Raw genomic sequence first — 17,924 nt, 5'->3', positions numbered from 1 at the left:
AGGAAGTGGGTGTGTCCGGCTACGTAACAAAGTTGAGAAAAGTTCAACTTAATGCAAATGATGAGTGACTTTTGGGAGCATCTACCAATGGGAGTATAGCTTTGTCCCAATTCGAAGGCTGCATTCTAACGGTAAATTCACACGGGCATCAGCTGTAATGCATGACGGAGGGCGTGTCTTAAGCGTGGCCCTGACACAATCGTCATAGTGACAACAGTCAATCACAATGGCCGCAACACATGCACCTCTGTTCTCCATCTTGCATAAAAGTAATTGGCTGGATCTGCACTAGGTTATTTTCATAAGACGATCTGATTGGTTGACGCCTACGTTGGCACTTGAAAAGCTGAGAAATGTTCAACTTCTGCCACAAGCAATGTCATTGAAGTGACATTAATGGATCCACAATTTAGTTCGGCAACACATTATGCCAACCATTAAAAGTAAATGAGAAGCGTTAGCGCTGACGCACCGTGTGAATGTACTGTAAGACCGATTGCAAGTTGCAACAGCTGTTTTGTTTTTATTAAAATTTTTAAACTTTCGTTATATAAAAGTGTGTATTTAGCAGAAAAAAGTTCTTGTTACTGTTTTAGTATTATAAGTTATATTTTGTATTAATTTTATTCTGTGTATGTTGCGTATATCTAAGGTTCATTCATTTGATATACTGTTGGTTAGTTTAATTGTAACTAGGACAACTAGAATTTAAAATGCCTTCTAACAACTCTTTGAAAGAGACATGTGACACACAAAGTAGTCACAAGTGGTGTCCATGCAACATCCTGTAAACCATAATGTAAGCAGGATGTGGATTGGAATTTAGATTCGATCCAAGCAACCGAAGCAAGTGTGAACAGACCTAGTCACTAGAAGTCTCGACCAGCCACACAAAAGTGCAATAATTCCCCAAAATAATATTAACTGTAAACATACACCATCACTACCTACTGCCACGGTGTAGCTACAAAAATTAATGTAAATCACCAACACTTCAAGAGTTCATTATCAAGCTTGTTCCAAAACAAATCCATTAGCCCAACAAAATCAAGCTGTCAGACTTTATGTATATTTCTAGTAAGATTGTAATATGAGCGAGACTGATTTGAAATGCAACAGTTTGACTTTAATGAAAAATATTTGAGTAGTGAGAGAACGCCTGGAATATTAAGGCGTATTCAGTGAGATTAATGCATAATGAACAGAGAACTGACTGATGCTGATTTATGCCTCGTTCCTTTTTTACGGCGGACTGTAATTTTCGCACCGTTAAACCGTGAGGCAACAGACGATGACTGACAACCTGCCACATTAGACTTTCCTGTCAGCACCTTAACCCATTTCCACCTTCACAAAAACACCTTTGATTCGATAAGAATTCAGAATTATTTAAACAAACCAATCTGGATCACATAGATGACAAGGGCATTATCCATTTCACAGGTTACTGTAATGGACTTACTGGTAACTCGGCAGCATAAACCAGGCCTGCATCCCAATTCGCCTACTTATACTATGCCCTAAAGTGTGTACTGTTTTTGTTATGGGAAAGTATAGACATTTGAGTGCATTGAAAGAGATATTAAATCTAATTTCGACTACTATTTAGTACTGATAGTATGTGAATTGGAATGCAGGGCAAGACCTGATCCATCATGCACACCAATTGAAATCAGCTTCTAAAGGTCTAAAGACAGAACAGATAAGAGGGAATGAATGCCTGTCATATGGCTCTTAATTCAACACTAATGTACTCCAGTCTCCAGTAATTCAGTCCATTATAATTTACCAATAATTCATATCAAGCATTTTGCCTTGTATTTTACACTATATGCAAAACATTTACTGTATATATAATAACAAATAAACTTCTCTTTTAGTTTTACAGTCCTCATTCAGATCAAAGGCAGAGCAGAATTTTGAAGAATGACATTTCAAAGCATATGACAGAGATGAAAATCCTTTGATTTCACTTTTTATTATTAAATAAAGGGAACATGCAATACAATGCAATGTAGTGTGAATACCATTTGATGGCATTTCAGTATAAAAGCTCTGAATGACACTTTATAATGTTACTTTAGCTTAAAGGGTTAGTTCACCCCAAAATGACAATTTGATCCTAAATCACTTACCATTGTGTCGTTCTAAACCACATTTTTAGATATTTTGTGACTGTCCTATAGACTGCAGTTTGATTTTCACAATCAAGCCCAGAAAAGAATGAAAGACTTTGTCAAAAAGGTCAATCAGTAGTTCAATAATAATATTATGAAGCGACCAGAACACGTTTGTGCGCAAAGAAAACAAAATGAATGATTTTGTTTAAAACTAACGAAATTGTTAAATAAAATCATTTGTTTTGTTTTCTTTGCGCACAAAAGTGTTGTCGTTGCTTTGTAATATTATTATTAAACTACTGATGGACCTTTCATTCTTTTCTGGGCTTGATTGTAAAAAATAATACTGCAGTGTTTTGGATAGACACAAGCCTCCCGGTGTTCATCAAAAATATTAGGGATGTACCGATAGGGTTTGTTTGGGCCGATACCGATGCCGATTTAAACAGACAACTTCTGGCCGATACCGATGCCGATATTAAACACTTGTATACAATACTATACAGTTGGTCTATTAGCTAGTTTATTTCTGCATCAAATTATTTTTACTGAACTTAACATTCAACTGACCAACATAATAAGAGAGGCACAAATTAAGCTAAAACAAATATAATAAGACAGCATGACAACCTTCAAAGGTGGTTTTTGCTATTCAGCATTTATTTTATTAACAACATTAACTAATTTTTTAGATATAATGGATTTCTTTATGCAGTTAATTAATAAAAATCGGTATCGGCCTTTCTCTTGCTATTGCCGATATGCCGATGGTTTCAAATTCATCAAAAATCGGCCGATAAATATCGGCGGCCGATACATTGGTGCATCACTAAAAAATATCTAAAAATGTGTTTTGGTGACAATCAAAGACTTGGTGGTTTAGAACGACACAGTGGTAGGGGTGTGCGATTTAGGGAAAATACCTAATTGTGATTTTTCTACCAGAAATTGCAATTCGTTTTGGGATTAACTTTTCTTAGCAGATGCAATGTGCAATCTGCCTTCCTAGATGGTTAGATCTTACTGATTCTGCTTATGGGTCTGGTGATTTAACAACATATCCTCCAACCCATTCGACCAATAGGCGTTTACTAAATTAGCGCCTCTACCGGCCACAGGTGAAACTTTATATTTTAGGGTATGAAATTATATTTTGGGGTATAATTTTGCTGTAATGACATGCATTTGGATATGATTTTCAGTTTAAACCAGGATTCATTGTATTTTATTACACATTATGCTGCGTTTACACAAACCGCGTTTCAGGCGTCAAAATCTACCACTCCTAGTTTGCCGCTTGAACAGTTTGAATGCATTCGCGCGTGTAGAGCGAAGTAGACTTTGGTCGTATAGCTCCGGGTGACTGCTTCTGACAATATCAAGTGTTCCTTCATGTTGAATGAGTTATTCCGGGCAGGGCTGCCACCACAGCAGCAAGCAGGCTCCTGATTGGTTAACGCGGCGCGAAATTCTGCCAAAGTTAAAAATTTTCAACTCAGGTTGTCAGCCGGCAATTTGCGTAAAACACAAAATGCACAAAAACCACCATTCGCGTCGCGCCAAACACCATGAAACAATTTCTGCATTTACAAATGTAGAAAATAAAATGCATCTAATCTGACATATAAGGCAAATAACCTTAAAACGTAACCACCGGTCGTATAAGCTTTGGCCGCTAGACTTCACTAGGTCCCTGTATCTGTCATATTGTGGTGCATGCATAAACGAACTATTAGGTCATCATTTTTGAAGGACAGTCTGTGATTTAACTGTATTCTTATCTGGGTTTTAATATTTTTTTTATTAAAATAAGGAAACAAAAATAAAGAAATTAAGAATATAATAACACTGCTTTATTTTATGAAATGTAAAATGGTCTTTAGCTTGGAATAACAGTATTTAAATAAATGAATTTCATTATAGCTGTGAATTCAACAAAAAGTTAAATAATTTAAATGGCTGACAGAGTTTTACTGGAAATATTTGTATGCATGTTTGTTTTTTGTAAACAAATAACTGGAATACTCAACTTCATAATTATCAAAATATTAAATACATCTGGGATTTTTAAATTGAGTAGAAAATGCGTTCAATGTCATGTCATTTCATTCAAGTGAAATAAGCAAACCAGTTAAATGGAATTTGTTTTAAATAAGGAGCCAGGCTTGTAAGCATTGTTAAGCTGCGTGATCCAGAGACAGGCGCAAGTATTTAACAAGCATTGAGAGAAACAGGCTGCGCCAACTTTAAACACCTCATCTGTTGTGGGAGACGCGTGAGAAGTTTTGCAATGCGAAACCACGCGTTTGTAAAAAGCAAATCATTCAAGTTGAAACCCCTCATCAGTTTAGGAGAAGGGCCGTTTTTGTTGACGTACCTCTCACGAAGACAGCACGGCCATACTCACGCTCACTCAATTGGATAGGCTGTCACAAAGCCTTGCTGCATATTTCTCATATTGCATCCTTTCGCGATTTGCCAATCGCAATATTTCACATCGTGTTTGCGGTTCAATTTCGAATAATCGCCCAGCCCTACAAAGGGGTAAGTGATTTATGATCAAATACACATTTTGGGGTGAACTAACCCTTTAACTGGTAAAGCATGGCATATGCTGTCACCTTTACTGCACATTTAAATGGCTGGTGCTATTCCAAGAAATGTAACTGGCCAACTTAAAACTGTGCAGTGCTTGAAAAAGATGAGGGAGAAAGGTTGAAAAAATGGATAATGACAGAAAAGAAATATGAGACTAGGAACTAAGAACTAAAGTCAATCAAACAGACATGAACCAAAAAAAAACTATGCAGTGCAGTAATGCGATGCACTATGAACTGTCACCTAAATCTCTTTTTCATTAGTGAAATATTACAAAGACTAATTTTTAGCCACTATATATATCTTAAATAGGGTTTCAATGATTTCTTTATGACCAAGAGCAAGAAAAAGAGAAAATCGCTGTTCTTTTGAGGAGTTATTTTCAACTTGCAGCCGGCACGAATAATTGATTGCGCGCTTTTATTAACTTAGACAATATTCCATTACCTCTAAGGCAGAGCTCCTTGTCTGTTCACTGGGATAAGTTGATTTAATAGGATCTTTATGAAGTCTCCTGAGAAGGAAGCACTAATTGTACAAATGATAAAACAAGTCTGGCAATATATTGCAGGTGACGGAGCATTTTAGATTAGCTAAAAGCGTGTTAAAAATATATTATACTTAAGGTTTGGGAATTAAAAGTGAAAAGTTAGGGTAAGGGACAGACTGGTTAAGACAACCTAGAATCCGCAAATCACATCTCAATGGTGGCATATCATCGTTGATTTCCTGAGTATTGAACTTGCTTGTCATTGTGTGCATTCTCAGAAAAATTGTACAACAGGTATGACTGGGGTGGGACCCTTTAAATAGTACACTTTTGTACCTAAAAAGTGAATATTAGTACAAATTGATACCAAATGTTTAAGTATTTGTACCTACAATGGTACATATTATAGGACCTTTTCAAAGGTCACCTAATATGGCAATTTTTTAAAATATATAATATTAGTATGTGTTTCAGGTTTAATAGGGCCCTATAATTTCCGCGATCACGGAATCGCGGACGGAATCGCAGAATTGGCTTATTAACACGGAATCTAGTATTAACGCGGAATTTTGCGGAATTGTACATATTTTGAATAAAATGATGTTTTTGTGTGGGAGACGAACGTATGTCTAGGGGAAATGCAGACCGGGGGAAGTAAATCTGGGCGACACGCCCCCTCCCGTCGTTTCAGACCCCCTCCAAAACACTGAAACCATGGCGAAGCAGCTCTCCACGACTCTGCTTTCGTCAGCAAAAAAATTAAGAAATTCAACGCTAAGCACTTAGTTCCGAGCAGGTCTCACATGACTTTTATGTGACCGGAGAACTGTTATTTAGGAAGTTTTGTCAACACTCTGTTCACGGTGAGCGCAAAGATACATGCACTCTCTCATCCACGTCTGCATGGATTAAAGTGAAAAAAATTCTTCTGACTGAAATTTTTTTCAGGCCAAGTCATATTCCTTGTAAATAGGCGACACCAGTAGCATTCTAAGAGATGTTTTTGCCATTAATGCCATATTGAAGTCTACTGTGGCATTTATAGGGTTGCCAACTGTCACTATGAAATACAGCAGCAGTGCGAGTATGTTTTTTTGTGAATAAACAGTGTTAACACTTAATTACAATATATGATAGGTTTATTAATAGTTTGTTAATTTAAAGCTTTACTTTTATCACAGTCCTTTAATTAAACCATTACCTTTAATATCTGTCTAAAACAAAACACTTGTGACTCCTGCACTAACAGTTAAAAACGTTATCCCGTCATGTTAATCTACTTGTGACAGACTAAAAAAATGTATTCTGTAAGATTTAGTTTGCAGGGCATTTAATATTAAGGTGAAACCGCTAAATAACTCACTATATAAAAAGAAATATGAATATCACCACCTTTAATGAATCTTAATTATTTATAAATTGTAAATCTTATTAATTTTAGCATTTACTTATACATTTTTTTTAAATCAAGGTTGGAACTGTTAACATTAGTTAATGCACCATGAACTAACATTAATTACTTTTATGACATAAACATGAATTCACGAGTTCGCATTAACATGTAATCGATAGGGAATGAGATAAAGCATATTTGGCGTGCTGTCCGAGGAGAGGGCTCAGAGCTCGGAATTTTAGCCCGAACCCAGAGTACTCCCCCCTCTTTAACTGTGATGAATGAATCTAGATGAGAGTGAGGTGATGGGGTGGAGGAGGGATGCTGCAAAAAATCTGTCACGGGACAGAGGTGAGGGACTGCCATTTATAGGCACCTCTTTGCACTGATTGGTTGGATCACATGACCATGCTCCTCCCGAACTTAGTTAAACAAACTTCATTTAATAAATGCTTATATACTCTATTTTTCATAGTTTGTTCATGTTATATAATGCATTTAATAATGTGAACAGATACAACTTTTTTAAAAGTGGTACAGAAATGTTTATATCATATTATTCAGTACACATAAACGAATAATCCAGGGTCTGTTCTGCTCACACAACAGCTTACAGTCACAGCTCTAATACAGTATGTATGAATATAAACCCTGAACGAGCAACTCAAATAAAACTCGTGTACAATTTGCACAGGATGCCTGTAATCATAGTTGTACATTGAATGACTGTACCCTTTATCAACAAATTATTATTTTACAATAGAGGCAGGGCTGAGGTGCTATTTTCGCAATGTTATGCACTTAAAACAACGCATTGTGCCCAACGTGCGTATATTACACAAGAACAAAATTCAAGCTCACTAAGGATAAACAGTCAGTGATGAAATAAGGATAATAAACAATAATGTATATATCTTAGTAAATGTATAAATTGATTTAGTCAGTGAAAGATTAATTGTTTGATTACCATTAGTGACAGATATAAGCAAAAAAGGTAACTTACCCTTTTTTCTGCTGTTTACTTTCTCCTAAGTCCTAAATGGTCGTGTTTGAGGATACTTGCAAAGACGGGATTTTTGACGCATAACCTTATGTGTATTTAAGGCCAATAAAGCGGCAAAAATACTCACAAGCTCTAAGAGAAGCGAATGCGCGACTTGCTTATTCCCCTCATACAGAAACAGCGCGCACATTTAAGACTGTTGTTATTGTTTCAATTTAAAATCACTTGTTTTTAAATGCGGATACATGTACAAACGTCAAGATTTCCTGACCACGCGCACATGCAACTGCAAGAACTGAACGGTGGGTGACATCAAAGTACTGCGAGAGCATTTCGAAAGCAGTCTCGTCTCAAGAGTTCTCGGTTCGCTCTCACGGGATTTTGATGTCATCTTTGCGCCACGTGAAGTTTACCCATGAGTTTAACAAGCTCGTTGTATCAGCAACTGGTTAGATCAGCGTAGCAGTAAAAACGATCACGTACGAGACAAATCAATTACCCCAAAAATACAGGACCCTAGGCTAACTGTGCAAAGACACGTAAATTACCTGGCTGTTTGAATTTCTTAGCCCACGAACTGAAAGGCTGCCAATCTTCCTCATTTCGCTAAGCCAAGTTAATCTCCATTGGTCTTATACACCTTTATCGATGTCCAAAACATCGGGTCCTTTCTGCATTACAAGTATGTCCATGCTTGCAGAAATAAAGTTACCTCAGTTTAACGTGAGATACAGCCAGAAAACCCGGAGTGGATCTGGTGCGTATATTAGAACGCTTACAGTGGAGAGAGGAACGTGATTTCGCTCCACTCCAGGCTTTGATCACATTCCACTTAACAACAAGGTAACTACACGGCGTCTTTATGAAAAGATATTTTAATAATTTTGCAACTGACGGAAATCCGTCGTAGACTCGCTGCAATCGACGGAAATCCGTCGCTACGACGGAGAACTTTAATCCATGCGTCTGTCTCACTGTACCTCTCTCACGTGCACGCGCTCACGCATCTGTTAATTAAAACGAATTAAAACGAATAAAACGAAATTTGCAAAAATTTAAAACGGAGAAAATGGAATTTGGGAAAAAATAAAATGGAATTTGGGAAAAAATAAAACGGATTTGATAGGGCCCTAGTTTAAATACCCAATAAATTATTTTTGGGTGTGCAGGAAAAAGTGCTGTTTTTGTGTGTGTCTCTTTAAATGCAAATGAGCTCTTGCTTCCCTCCCCACTTACTGTTATCATACACCGTTTTAAATAAGACAATCACCTTACATCATTGTTTATAATGAACGTGCAGTGATTATCTAAACAAGATTTAAATAGAAATTATGACCAAACTGTGGTCTTTGGATGGTTGTGGGCGGGGCCTGTGAAAAGTGACATCAGAAAACCCCAACAGCTCGTCCTATTAGACTGTTGAAGTTTACAGGGATTTAAAAAAATAATAATTAGACCGATTTTTATCATTATAGGGTGGTTGTGTACACACAGGGGCAACACATAATCATGTTCATAAAACAAGTGAATTTCTCGTATTAGGGGATCTTTAAATGGGAACACCTTTTGTACCATTTTCTAAGAGTAAAGCTAGTAACTGTGAACAAAATCAACTGCTAAATGTGATGTAAAAACACATTAACTGGATTTTTATAGTTAATTTATTCTAACACCAAATAGTTGTATCAAATAAATGACTTGGACCATATCATTTAAGTTGGACTGCGTTGATATAATCTCAATTACTCTTTTAAGAAAATATGCATGAAAGCGGTGCCCTGTTGCCATGCAAACGCCTTCCAAAAATGACAATCTGGACCCGACGGCACATCGTGAAACTCTCTATTGTTTGAGCAACATGCTGCATTTGATGTCGTCCTTTGTACGAAGAGCTCTAATACTCTTTCTCCTTAGAAACAACGAAAATGAGAAAACCAATCAGTGAATCGGCTCAACTTTTAAGCTCACTGGCCGTTTCATTTAGTTCAAAGGTTCATTTAGTTCAAAGGATTCAATAAGAGAGAGAAATCAAATGAAATGCAGCATTAAAAATGAAAACCCGGCTTTACAGTCTGGCATTCAAGGCTATAAGTAAGCCTGACTTAATTCAAAAACCTGTTCCCAACTCTAATGAGCGCTTAACAAATTAAGCCAAATGGATTTCTCCAATTATAAGCCAACACAACAGAATCAAATCAAATTCTGCAAGGAATTAATCTATGGGCTGGCCGGAGTTAGTCGTCACACTGGGAAAGTTGTCACAAGGGCTATACATTATTTTTGTGACAGCACACAATAAAACACCCTGGGACAGGGTCACTTTGCTGTTTTATGAATAAATGTATTGTTGTTTTCCTGGTAAATGTTTTTGAGAAGCATACAATTCTTTAAAGGCAGATTCCATTCAATTCACATATTGTGACAACATAGTCAACAAAGGATTGAGGATATAATGGTGGAAATGTTCGCTATTATTCAGGTATGGGCCAATATAGCAAATGACTTTCAAAAATAAATCTAACTTAAAAAAATATTTTGGTTGCAACATCAGGGTCATGGGTTTTATTCCCATTGGATAAAAATCTGTTCTACTCAAAGTCGCTTTGAAAAAAACATGAACTAAACCACGGTTTAGATTTACAGTAAAACTCTGCAGGGGTTTGCACTGTAAAATTTACAAACAGCAGATTTACCATTGACAAATATGTGGATCATTCGGTGAACAAAAAAAAGGCCAGAGGCAGGTAGGTCAGTCTTCATGGGCAAACGGCCGGTCTCGAATCTCTCTGGGAGACACAGAGCTGGATATTTTTCCCACTAGTGTCGGTGTACTGCTGAGGCATTATGGATAATGCACAAACTCTAGGCTATATCTCTTAATCCTCTAATCTGCAGAGCGCAGGGAATAGCTGGCTACATCTGTAAGACCCTGGAATGCCGGGGCAATGCTCTTAACATAAAAAATGTCATATTCAGTTCCTTGGGCAGAGATATGTTACCACAAGTCGCCCACACTCATGCATTGTAATTTGATGTAAGCTGTCCTGTTGATAGGACGCTGCTGTGAGACATGGTTGTAAGTTTTAAAAGTTGCTGATGATGGCATGCAGAGACCAGGAAATGAAGTACTCGACTCTATCAGTTCTTCAATATTTGAACTGATGCATCGGACACTACATCCGAGTTGCTATTAGTCAAGACACAATTGTGCAAACAGGAAGTAGATTGAGGACTGTGTGTGTGAATAATGTGTCCACCTGTGCTGTATTGAGATGAATTCAGATATAGCGGGTCCCATTTTGAAGCCTACATTTTTATGAGGTGTAAAGGCTTTTCAAAGAACTATCATTAAGGTGACAACTCTGAGACTTTGAGAAAATAGAGACGCTTTCTCCTGCATGTGAATTTCATAGATTTTCAGCAACAGATGTCACATCTATATTCTGTTTTGGATAAACTGTACGGTGGATGAGCAGCTGCTTGTCTTCTACACAAACTCGTTCAATTTATTAGAGTACATCAAGATTTCTTAAAGGACACCTATTATGCTTATTTTTTACAAAATGTAATATAAGTCTCAGGTGTGCCTAGAATGTATCTGTGAAGTTTCATCTTAAAATACCTCACAGATCATTTATTATAACATGTCCAAAATGTCCCTATTTAGGTGGGAGGCTGGGAGCAAACAAAAACGCAGCTTTTATGTCTGTACCTATAGATGCAAATATGATACTGTTCCTCACTCCCTTACCAACAGAGAGTGAGCGCTTTTATCTGATTCCTACAGTCTGAGACAATAGTATCTTTAGCTTCAATGTGCTAACAAACACATTTAGAAAAGCTTTGGGGTAAAATTAACCAGTCAATCAGTGGCCCTGGGTGGGGCTTTGTTTGTGTGACATCAAATGTAGCGATTTTAAAGGAGGGGCTTATGATAATTAATAATTCATTATATTACGAGGGGCAACCATCCGATCTCTATCATGAAGCCAACACGGAAGTGGCCTAAACTGCAATCCATCGACTGGCCACTAGAGGCTGGCTCCAAAAGGGAGTCAACTCCCATAGACGTCCATGTTAAAATGCCCAACTTCACAGCAGAAAATGGTACAAAAATCGTTTTTGGTCTGTATAGCTAATTTTACCCTTCATGAAAACTGTGAGGGGTAATGGTGTAACGTTTTCCATTTTAAATCGAAATTGATCGAAATTAAGTCACAACCTCGAACTTCGAATTAAAAAATAGGATCGTCGATGCTGCCATGCCCCCATGTCACGTCCGGTCGGCTTGCCAAGTAGGAAAAAAACTCTCAGAGGTACCTTTAAAAACATTGGTTCAGCGGAACGCAATTTATATTTTAAACATGAGGGATGTATTGCTACAACTCCTTGAAATGCGTATCATAAACAGGATTACTACCTAGTGATCTGCCTTCGGACAGAGCACAGCTCTCTGCACTTGCACGAGAGTGAGAGAGGCGCCAAGATGCAGCGGATTATATTTTAAACAAAAGGGATAGTTTGCCTCAGCTCGCATGAAACTCATAAAATCGACTGGCCACTAGAGGCTGGCTCCAAATACGCAAGGATTACTACTTTAGTTTATGTTTAGACTTCGAACAGATGCGAGAACCCATGCACGTGAGACAGAGAGAAGCGCAGCTGCATGATGCGCTGCATTTATTTCAGATGCTAGGAGTCCAAGATGCGCGCATTAAGTCCATGTGCGTGCAAGAAGGAATCCTCGCTCTACAAGCTCTAAAACCCCATGCGAGGAAAAGCACGCAATGTGCATGTTAATGCGAAACTATAATTATAAATAATAAATGGCATAGCATTTTTTTGTCTTTCAAAAAATTTTAAAATCGAGAATCGAATCGTGACCTTAGGATCAAAAATGTAATCGAATCGAGGATTTAGAGAATCGTGACACCCCTAGTGAGGGGTGTGAATTTTTTTGTAACTCATCCGTTTAATTTATATTAAGCCTTTAAGTTCTGTGAAATTAAGGGTGTGGCCACTTGTGTGACGGTTGAACTGCCACTGCTGTCTCTAGATTCGAGCTAGGCGGGCGTGGTCAGCAAGCAGTCACCTCAGCTTCACCCACGTCTCACCTTTTTACCCATTTTCGGATATCTGCGGGTGACGCGCGGCCAAGATGGCACGGCAGGCAGCACCTACTATTGGCTTCAAAAACCTATGGGTGACTTCACGGACACTACATCCATCTTTTTTTACAGTCTATGGTATACACCGACCGACGTTCAACGCATGTGCATTGCGAAAAATTGAATGCATCTCCTGGGCTACATACTACATTCTTCCCGTGGTTTATGGTTAAAAAACACATTATTTTACACATACCGTACATTTTTGTAGCTCCAGATTTCACTCTCTTGAAACGCACAGATTTGAAAAGCTCTGTGTCCCTGATTGGCCAGCTAATCTGAATGTTCTGATTGGCCGGAATACCTCTAACATCAGCCGAAAATGTGACGCTCCTTACCACTTTGAAAGATTTGCTCACAATGCGATGCTAACAGGAGTGAACTTACAGACTGTGAGTCCGAAGTGGGAGGAATTATGATAATGTCGGTCTTGTCTACATTACCAATCCCAGGAAGTAAACTGTTGCCTACAATCCGTGTGTTTGTTGTGGTCAAAAAAAAGAGATTTACATTGGAGACGATAACTAGGGCTGGGTATTTTTGAGGGCCTCACGATACATACATATCACGATGCATGTGTCGCGATGCAATGTAACGAGACACGGTACAATACAGTAGGGTTGTGCCAATAGACGATAGTATCGTGGATCGTCAGACATATCGCTAATAGTGGGCTTTCATGACGATAGTTGGCGATTATTATTTTATTATTTATTATTATTATTATTATCATCATCATAGTTTCACATTAACATGCGCATTTGCATGCTTTTTCTCGCATGAGAGGGTTTGTGGGCTTTACTTTGCGTGAGAGAGCTTGTAATGCGCACGGATTCCTTCTCGCACGCAGGTGGACTAAATGTGCACGTCTTGGACTCCTGCTCGGACCTGAACGCGAGCGGCATGAACTCCTTCTAGCACCTGAATTTGGAATAAGGGTGACTCTGACATTTCCTGGTACTTGTTGTTAGACACGCAAAGGGTTAAAACCAGCAAGTTTGTTGCTCCCACTCCCTGGCACACAGAAAATTTTAGAGCACCTGGACTTGATGACACAGATGGATTAATGCCATCAGTTTTAAGAAGGTTGCGGTCATGACAGTATTGCCCTTGCTTCTTTATTGTCCACCAATCAAGACACTTGTCATAAATAAGTAAAAAATAAAAAAATAAATAAGTAAACTACTGCCCCGCCCCCGAACACTATTGTGTATCAGCGATCTCACAGGCTGACGATAGGACGATCTCAAAATGGGGCATATCACCCAACACTACAATATGCTGCATATTGCAATATATTTTACATAAAAAAATAGAGCTTTTCAAAACCTTTTTTTTCAAAGCCAATGTGTTTCCACATGTCGGCTTTGAAAGCTGCAGGCGTTTTTACGTTTTCTGCCATTTTCTCACTCCCGCTAACTTCTGAGACATTGGCCGAAATGGCCGTATTTGACAGACAACTGGACAGCGACAACTACAGCAGCGGCGGAGGAGGTCATTTGACGCACACAGAAGGATTTGATGGGTTTGTTATATCAATACTAGAGATTGAAATATCGTTACACATTTTATCACGATAGTTAGCTGTGTCTTTATTTTTGCACAGCCCTAAAGATAACTTGCGTCATCGTTTACTTTGGGGTTTGTACCTTTTGCATATTGTTAACATTTACTAATACACACTTACACAACAATGGAAATTTTAAAATGTGAATCGCACAATAGGTGCTCTTTAAAATTATACATTCATGTGTGTGTATTTATTTTAGGGCTGTCAAAATTAACGCGTTAATAACGCGTTAACGCAAATTCATTTTAACGCCACTAATTTTTTTAACGGAGATTAACGCAACGCGCAATTTCTGTTTGACCCTTGGTCCAGCCCATAGTTTAATGAACAGAGACGCAGACAAATGTGACTCTCTCTAAATGAGTAAAAGGTTTTCATAGAAATAAGAACATTAAGCAAATCGTCTACCAAATCCAATGCTCTAAATGCTCGTTGGACATCTGATATGATCTTTATTTATACGTCTGAGAGGTGTAACGTTACCGTCCTCCTAATGCTTAATCTAATACAAAAATGCGTCTCAATTCATTTTGGTTTCGCTTTTATGCATGACTTATAAAATAGACTGCAGGAAAAATCTTCTGAAAGGAAAATTCATATACAAAACAATGGCTGGTGAATCTGTTAAAATGTAAACAGGCTGTTGTTAACATACATTTCCATAAAGCATCTATATATGTATATATGATTAAAATATTAAAAACCTGAAAAGTGTTAAATTAGGGTAAATTTAGAATGGATAAAAATGTGCGATTAATTTGCGATTAATCGCAGTTAACTCATGAAATCATGCGATTAATCTAGATTAATTTTTTTAATCTATTGACAGCCCTATATACATAATTGCTATACACAGTACACACACATATATCATCTAAACCAAAACTTTGATTCTACAAACAGTTAGTTGCAATTAATTGTTATGCAGCCCACAAAATTTGCGTTAAGCAAAGCTTTACGCTGCATTTAAGGAATACAGTACGTTATCAGTATGTGTTATCTGTATTCCCCCGAACCCATGACCTTTGCACTAAAACACATCACTCTATAAGAGGAAGAAAATCCTGTTCCTTAATCATTACTGTAAATTTTTAACAATAAAGAAGTCAAAATATTTTTATTATTGGGTAAACTGTCAACAAAGAGTGAGACAATCACATAAACAGAGACGCAAGTACAAAGGTCCATTTAGATCCTGGACACTGGGTTGTTTTAAAGGCTGAGAGGATAACAGCGAGTTACTCTCTCACTTCCCATAAAGAAACAGCACCTTCCCTGGAGAGGCTCTAACATGATGGATGTGTCAAAGGTGGTGATAAATGAGCAAGTCTGTCAGACACTGTAAAGCCATTACTAAACCTTTTACTGAGGCAGCTGACCAATAGAGCTCTATGGGAAAAAATCAAGCCTACAGCTGTGTGTATCTCCACTGATCCTCACTGTTAATGCCATAAAGAAGTGGATCTATAAAGTGCACTTTACCCAGACCAAACACATAACTCAGCCAACACTGCATTTGATTTTATATCAGTTTGGGACTAGAACCATGACGCATGACAACAGGAACATTATGACCATATCTAAAACGTGTAAAACTGTATCTTACTATTTATTAGCATCATGCACCAAATTATGTTTGTTCTTTGAACTGTCCAAAGAACACAAAAGAAAGATTTAGAAAACACTTGGTTACAGGTTGATTGTCTCTTTAAAACTCTCTAAAACACAGCAGTTAAGCACATACATAAAATAATAAAATATAAGCATTGGTGTTGTTTAAAAAAGACCTGTAAGATGCGTTTTGTGTCCCATCTGCAGCATCAGTGTTTTAGTATGCGACCACAGACCGATGCGGATGAGATAACACAAGACCAGAGACAGCTGATCGTGTACAGGAATTTAAAATGACACTCATGTAGAAATGACTTATACTGAAGATATTTACCTGTTAAGATGGATAAGGGCTTTTATTATAGACACATCTTCTCTGTCTCTTTCTTTGCTGTGAAGTTTTAGTCCTCGCGCATTTCGGAGTGTTTGTTCCCGCGCGGTTTCTCCGTTTCAAATCACTCTGTCTTACGACGCTGTGGATCAAACACGCACGTGCACAACTAACCCAAACGAACCTTTCCACTGTTAATGTCCGCGACGTCTCGCAGTGGATCAATTGTTTTTTGTGATAGTAGAGAAGCACATGTGTAGTGTTGTCATCCGTGGACCTTCAAACATCCGCGGGGGGGTTGAGGAGATTGCGTTCTGAATCACACGCGCTCAGTTTCACCGGAGCTCATTGATGATAAGGAGGCAAGTAAATGTTAATCTCTAGAAAATAGGTTTTACCTCATTTTAGGTATTTTTAGCACGTATGTTAAAAGTAACGAATGAATAAAAGCGAGGTTTTGTGACTTGCATAATAAAAACCTCAATCAATTATATTGACAATACCATATCAATAAATACAAGATACAGACCATTTTAAATAATTATATTTATTTAAATTCATATAAAATATTTTTTTACATTTCATATGAGGACCTCATAAATACTAAAAAGCAAAAAATAAGTGTTCCTGTAGGTCAATTTAGTAGGCTTGTCGGTTAGATTCCCAGGGAATACACGTTTCCTTTGAAAGTGTCACTTTGGATGGAAGCATCTGCCAAAACTCAATGTAATAAATTTGTTTGCCTTAAAGATATCTTTAAAGGTCCCGTACAATGTTAAACTGTATTTATCTAGGCATAGATGAATAATAAGAGTTCATGGTAATATTATGAGCCTCAAACGCTTTTCTTTTCTCCTTCTTATGTAAACCTTGAGCATGCAAAAGACCAGTGGAAAAAGGGCCAATCTCAACATAACACCAACTGTGACATCACAATCAAGATGTACGCCCCCAACATTAAATTATGCATTAAATTAATCACAATGTTACGATGCTAAAAACAAAGTTGTGAGTGACTGCTATAGACGGTTTCATCGGACGCACATGCCCTGATGGGATACACGTCTGTATCCAAACTTTACTTCCGGTTTCATTTTTTTAATGGTCTGACTAGTTGCTACATTGATCTTTTGAAAAAATGCCTCGTAGAAAATAACAAATGTTTTGGTTTCCTAGGAAATCTATGTGTTGTTTTTTGCTTGTTATATAAATAAACTACGTTTAAAGAACTTTGTTGTTATTTATTCTTAGCAGAGTTTACTGAAAGTTACGTGCGGACCACGACAGCCGCTTGTTTATGTTGTTACTGCTGAAACCGTCTATAGTCTGAGTTAGCGCTATATGCTAGTTAATGCTAAATGCTATCGTCGAAGTTCTACTATTGAGGGTACAGTTACGTTTTGACAACACAAATTTACCACTCAGAAACATCCATTAATAATCTCCAAACAATTGATTAAAATTCCGTATCTTAGTCTGATACAAACTCAAACATAAGGGGCCCTATCATACTGTACACCCAGCGCAATGCACAATGCAAGTGTTTTTTGCTCATTTAAGCCCGGTGCAGTTTTCATTTTCATGTTCATCGCCACTTGTTTAAATAGCAACATTTGCGCCCATTTTTGCGCCCATGGGCG

General features: G+C 37.7%; 1 protein-coding gene across 2 annotated transcripts in view; it reads right to left on the bottom strand.

The window, feature by feature from the left end:
- tenm2b (teneurin transmembrane protein 2b) overlaps positions 1–16,598 on the bottom strand; it is a 368,733-nt gene extending 352,135 nt beyond the window's left edge. For both annotated transcript variants that reach the window (XM_055181247.2, XM_055181248.2), the window contains exon 1: positions 16,288–16,598. The gene's annotated coding sequence lies outside the window, so the exon portion shown is untranslated. The remainder of the gene's footprint in view (positions 1–16,287) is intronic.
- Positions 16,599–17,924: the final 1,326 nt, after the last annotated feature.

This window comes from Misgurnus anguillicaudatus, chromosome 9 (genome assembly GCF_027580225.2).
Source record: "Misgurnus anguillicaudatus chromosome 9, ASM2758022v2, whole genome shotgun sequence".
NCBI lineage: Eukaryota > Metazoa > Chordata > Actinopteri > Cypriniformes > Cobitidae > Misgurnus > Misgurnus anguillicaudatus.
Note: the sequence above shows the minus strand (reverse complement) of the source record. Positions and strands in the feature narration are given on the sequence as shown.